The sequence below is a fragment of the Macrosteles quadrilineatus genome, unplaced genomic scaffold, assembly GCF_028750875.1.
Source record: "Macrosteles quadrilineatus isolate MER2022 unplaced genomic scaffold, UCM_ALF_1.0 Scaffold_9__3_contigs__length_116548681, whole genome shotgun sequence".
Classification (NCBI taxonomy): Eukaryota; Metazoa; Arthropoda; class Insecta; order Hemiptera; family Cicadellidae; genus Macrosteles; species Macrosteles quadrilineatus.
Genome location: NW_026542602.1, coordinates 98007597 through 98013890, shown reverse-complemented (window position 1 = coordinate 98013890; position 6294 = coordinate 98007597). Strand labels below are relative to the sequence as shown.

The window sequence follows — 6294 nt, the reverse complement described above, 5'->3', positions numbered from 1 at the left end:
GAAACAAAGGACACATGATTTTAATTTATTTTGGATGGTTCTAATACACGAACATCAAAGAACCTTAACACAAAACATGTTTCTAGGTTTTTAAAAATAGGTATTATACAAAAACGTTTGGTTATAAATAAGAATGAGTGGATACGAAAAACATGCACCTACACCTTGCATGTTGTAATGCCATGAATATTGTCGTCAACAATAGTTAAGTGCAAAGTTAAAGGCGGAGTAGGATTAACCTTGTTCCATAAGTTGTATGAGATCAGATTATCAAGTGTAAACTTTTTGGTTTGACTTTGAATTTGCTAAACAAACAGGAATTTAATTAACCGGAGCGTGCATTGCACGAGGTATGGTTGTAGCATATCTGGGAATGTTTGCATTGTTAGCAGTTGAAAACTACGTGTAATATTGAATGAATATGCTTATTGTTCGTGTGAATCTTTCGAGATACAATCGCAATGTTCGACATTCATCGATAAAGGAAATTTTGATAAAATCAAACTTTTTCTAAAATGTTTAGGAAAAAAAAATAAGTTTTTATCCCTCAAGTGGGACAAATGCAAGTATGAAACTCCAATTATGCATTTAAAATATAAATTACAGGAAATGTACTTGCAAACTTTTTTAATACTGTATCTTAACCCATTTCATTTTTATACCGGTAGAAGTGCAGTCACGTACAAGCAAATTAAATGATTCATTATTTGTGTTCATCTGCTTATAAATAACATCTAAAAAGCCATTCATTCAACCAGTAACCAAACTATAAATCATAACAAACGTCAAAAGAAAATTTATCATAATTCACAAAGTAACCTTGAACATTCGTTCATAACGTTAAAAAAGTAAATCAATTAACCTGGATAATGTTAGCTAGTAACCCTTTTTATTTTATTTCATAAACGCACAATAAATCCTGAGTACGCTACAAAGAAGTTTTAACATAGCACCAAAGAAAGACAGTAGGAATATTTGTTGTAAATCACCGAATGTTACGACAAAACTAACATCAAGGACAGTTTCGAGGATGTTTTAACGTTCTAACAATCTGTTACAGATAACGGAGGCGTAAACATTGGGTTTCTCTGTTCCAATTTTAAAAGTTTTGATGTAAAACAGATTGCTAAAATAAACTCATTTGTCCACAATTTATATCAAAAAAGAAATTAATGACTAATTAGGGTGTGTCTAATTTCCAAAAAGATTTCATAATAAATCGTGAGATGAATCTGTTAGACGGGAATGTTCCTGGGCTCTTGATAATTAGAAATTTGATGGTCAAGGAACTAAATTTGAATCACCAAGAGATTCGATTTATCGGGAGAAAAAGAAACCATCCGAACTAAAAAGAGTTCGTAATTTTATTATGCAAGTATCTTTTTGTAATGTTTATGATAGGTCAAGCAGCTGCAACTTTGACGAAGTTTTAACGGAAAATGTAATTTTCACGTTTGACAAATGAGGACCGTTTTTGTGGACCACACAATCGTCGAGGAAGAAGATAATTTAACAATTTTGACATTTCATATACTTATTTAAGGGTACTAGCAAATACTATTTTGTATGATAACCAAGAGAAAACACACATATTTGGGTCAATATGAGGCATGTGCCCAAAACTCAATGGAAATATCTAACCAACTAAAGATATAAATAATCAACATACGATGTGTAGAATCAACTAAAGATGTGCATAATCAAGCAATGACGTGTATAATCGGCAAACAATGTGCCAAATCAATAATACGTTTTCTTATCAAACAGATGATGTGTATAGTATACAGAGGTTGAATCTTGAAACAAGGTTGAGTTTTAAGCATAATCGGACAAATTTAAAAAAGATAATTGTCTTTTGGTAAATTGTGAATTAATTAAATCGCCCCGGAATAATAGTTGACACTTTAGTAATTAGAGTTCAATGATTAATATGAATTATTGTTCTTTTATTCATGTGTATTTATTAAAATAGTCAAACTTACCTGGCACTCAATAAATTAGCAAGCTCCTATTTTAGATTTAATAATTGTTAATCAAACAGTTCTGACACGCTCTATAGAAGCTAATTCAAGATATATAGATATGGAGATATGTGACTTGTATGTTATTGACATCTGTTGATGTTTTGTGTATGATCTGTCCATACAACCCAAAGAGAATGAACATGGTTTTGTAGATGTTATAGACGGGTTCCTATTAATTTATAACCTTTTTATTCAATTATAACAGTCCAAAACTAAATGAGGATATAATTATTCTTAAAGTGTCACTTACAATTTGGGATTTTTGAACAAATAAGAAACACGTAATTAATTATTTATTTATTTGTTTACTTAAAAAATCTTGTTTCGTGATATCCCTACAATAATATTCTCAATCAAATTGTTGTTAGGTGAATGTGTTGTAGGTATAGTGTCTTAATGTATTAATTGTACTAATTTTTTCAAGTTGCGTTGCAAGCCAGGTTAAGGCATAAAAAGTCATAAGTTTAAAATGACCCAAAAGTGTGAGCTTAGTTTTTACTAGATACTAACTGACAAGGTGAATGACCGCTGAACTAGATAATACTGAATGACCGTTTTGTATACAAAACATCATATTAAGCTTTTTTTGCTTAGTCTATCACAAAAACATTTTTAAAAGGGTGCTCAGCTTTAAAATTATAATATTGAATGGTTCATTTTTTTTAAAGGAGGGTGGTTAATAAAAAACATGTCATATTGCTATTTAATATGCGGGCATTCTTTAGTGCAATGGTTTAAGTAGTATAAGTTTTATTTTTAAGCACTCAATTTAGATCAAGTTTTATCATTAGGAAGAACAGGAGCATACGGATAAGATGTTTAAGCTTTTCGTTACACAGTAGCTTAATAGCCATGTGGAAATACAATCTTTAATTGCAACACTCTATAATTAAATTGGCCTGAACTGCGGATTAGTTAAAGTTCGAAACATTACAAATTTACTTCTTCTCTCTCAATCCATGAACTTCATTGGTGTAATGAGTAAAACTGTGCTGTTATGAAAGTAAACAATGCTGTTATGAGGAACTTTTCAATTCTAAGAACCTTACTAAAACGGCTATATATATAAAAAAAAAAAAAAAAACCGGTCGCAGTTAAAACTATATATTTTATCATTGGAAATGCACTTTCAGTCCGTGAACAACTGTGTTTTCATTATACTTTTACAACTGTTATTTCATCAGATACACGTAATGTTGCTTCGCCAACATAGTATCCAATTAAAAATTCAAGTTGTTTGAATTCTTCCATATTTTAATCAGTCTAAATGTTAACGAATAGGTATTTTATCATTGTAGGAACATGCAATGTAACACAACATAAACGCAGAGAAGTCTTTAACGACGCGGTGGTATATTTACTAATCACGATTTTTTTTTTATGGAAGCAGACGAGTTTTAAACTTATAGTTAATAAACAAATATACCTATCTTCCACTCAAGCTGCATACTTCGAAGGAGAAGAACTACTATATCCCCACCACACATTTAGGAGTTTTTCAGAATGGTGAAATGGGGTACGTGCTAGAAGGCATTTTCTATAATAAATTTCGCAAATGATAACAAAACACGACAAAATTCTGGTCATCAGTCGTAATATTAGCATTGTTGCAGTGGGCGAGTCTATTTCGCGCGAAGAAGGTTGCGTTGTTGTGGCGAGGGAGGGAGCTTCGTAAGTTTATTGCAAAATTGACCGGCGAATTTACCGTACTCCAGCTGACTTGATGTGTACCTTCATATTGTGAAAAGTAACTTTTCTGGACTAAAAATAGTACAGAAACCAGCTCTTTGTCGTGTAATGGGACGGGAAAATACAATAATAAGTTTACAGATGTGAATAAGTAATTCCCGCTGAAAGACTATGTGTCCAAAGAGACAAAGCACGTTTACTCAGTAGCGTTGGACTGAATGAACTTAGCAACCAAGACATATTTGAACTCCGTGCTCAAATGCACACAAAGTCAACACAATGAAACTTCTTCCAACTAATAGATGCATTAAACAAGATCTTAGAACTTCTACTTGGTCGTTTGCGAGATGCAATGGCTTTACTGTCGTAGTTTACAGTTATACTGTTATACTTATTCAATCCGTATTCTTGTATGAAGTGTGTTAATATGTACTTGGCTCTGTTATTATTTTTATTTGTAAAATGATTTGTATCACAGTAATGGGCTATTTTGTACTGATAGTAGACATGGCATTATAAAAAAGGGTCAAGTTTAAAAGATAGGTATAGAACACATTTTGTGCAGGTAATATGTAAGACACTTAAACTGAGATTATTGACATTAAAATTTGTTTGCAGTTTTCTAACGACACTACTACATCTTTTAGGTATAGAATGTAAAACTATTTAATAATTATTGGTCTAACTTTTGGGAGAGGACACTTTAAAAAAGTGCCTTTCTCTCACCTATCCTTTTTTTACCTGACAAATGGGTCAATAATTTAAATTAATTAAAGGTGATGATGCATCAAGGCTTTGTCATCTCCAAAACACTGGTGATTGGCGGGATTTGATCTCAGGTTTCAAGAATTAAAGCCTCCGCTCCCCAACAACCGGACCAGCTACAAAACAGATGGCAAACATAACTGCCCACCATACTTCACTTCCTAAGATCACTCCATATTCATGGTGCCCGTATGACCAAAATAATTATTTATTTAACTTGATGTTCATGCCTTAACGTTTAAGGTTTTAGACAAATGACAAGAAAAGGATAAGATCGTATCCATAGCAACAAGAAATGTAATCATCAAGATGGAACAATTTTTGGACTCTATTTTGTAAGTTATATTTCAACAAGTTATATTAACCAATTTTTCATTTTGATGAGTATCAAGTTCAAGTCGTTATCCAAACTACGATATATATTAGTGTTTTAAGATTCTTCATATTTTCCACCAATAATCTTCCTGGGAAACAGTACATGAAGTGCCGCCTACTAATCAATAGGTTGCCGGTACAATCTAGTCAATCCTGTTAGTTCCAAACTTTTGTCTTTATGCAGCTGTCCTTGATCATCGGGTGATTAATAAATGCTCCTGAATAGAGAACCAGATGAACTCAGTCAGTTAAAAAGCTTTCACCAAATTAATTTATCATTCATCATTCATTCATTTTCACCTTATATTGTGCACCTCACTGTGTCAACGTTGTATAAGTATCCTTTCTACGTTGGTTGGATGTTTACAGCGAAATTCTACCTCAAGTGTGCATCGCAGGAAGTGTCACGCTTCTAACCGGTGTCGGCATCTACTCCACCATCATGGGAACCAACCATCCATCACGACCACCCATCCCTCCACCACTTCCGGGACTCTTCATACCACAAGGACCCCTGCAGAACCACCCCGCTGGTGACGTAGTCATGCGTGAGTATCTAGGACGCTAAAATCTACTCTGGCAACATTACGTTAGGTTAGGTCTAGGGGGTCGCGGCAATATTACTTGGATAAAATCTATTGGTAATTGGTGAGATTCAAACTCGTGAACTCGGCAATCCAAGAACAGTGCTCTTACACTATACCAGCTCCTATTACTGGATTACTAGAGGAATGGGGAAACTCTTACTAAAGCAATTTAAAATTATGCAAGTTGTGAAAAGAAATTTACGTAAGTAATATTAACTGAATGCAAGTTAGTTTAATCTATGGTTCAATCTATGTCGGATTCAGTCCATGCGAAACTTGGATCAATAAATACAACTCATTCGAAACATTAGTTCTTCGAATTTTACGCTAAATAATTCAAATATTGGGTAGTAATTATGATATTTTAATTCAAAACTTTTAAAAATAATAGTATAAGATATCAGCGTTCTAATTTATTTACCAATGTTATGTTTCAGAACACTAGACAAGCCAAATACGATTAAAAATTTTAAAACAATGACAGTAGAAGAATAGTATCAAGATTACTCTTATAGGCCTAATGCATTATTTATTGAATACCAAAATATTAGGCAAGCCCCACTAGTCCAACAAGACCTCATGGTACTTTAAACACTACAAAAACAGGTATTTAATAAATGTATTAAATGGTTCTGTCAAAATCTTATTTCTTAACTTCTAAGTTAACGTTTTTTTTCGTGTAGTTTTTTGTACTTTCGGGTCGCCGGATTTCTACCCCCGGATATTTACCCCCATGAAAAAACGCCTACGTCACTTTGACGTCACATGTATGGGGGTAGATTTCCGGCCGCGAACTTTTAGGATGGATAAATTATTGTATATTCAATCAACTCGCATTTCACGGTTTACTTAAC

At 33.0% G+C, this 6294-nt stretch overlaps 1 long non-coding RNA gene across 1 annotated transcript; it reads left to right on the top strand.

Annotated features, from left to right (window-relative positions):
- Positions 1–4771: 4771 nt before the first annotated feature.
- Positions 4772–5949, top strand: LOC129002189 (uncharacterized). Its single transcript, XR_008491553.1, has 3 exons — positions 4772–4813; positions 5223–5401; positions 5878–5949. It is a non-coding gene; the product is annotated as an uncharacterized LOC129002189 (long non-coding RNA).
- The last annotated feature ends 345 nt before the right edge of the window (positions 5950–6294 follow it).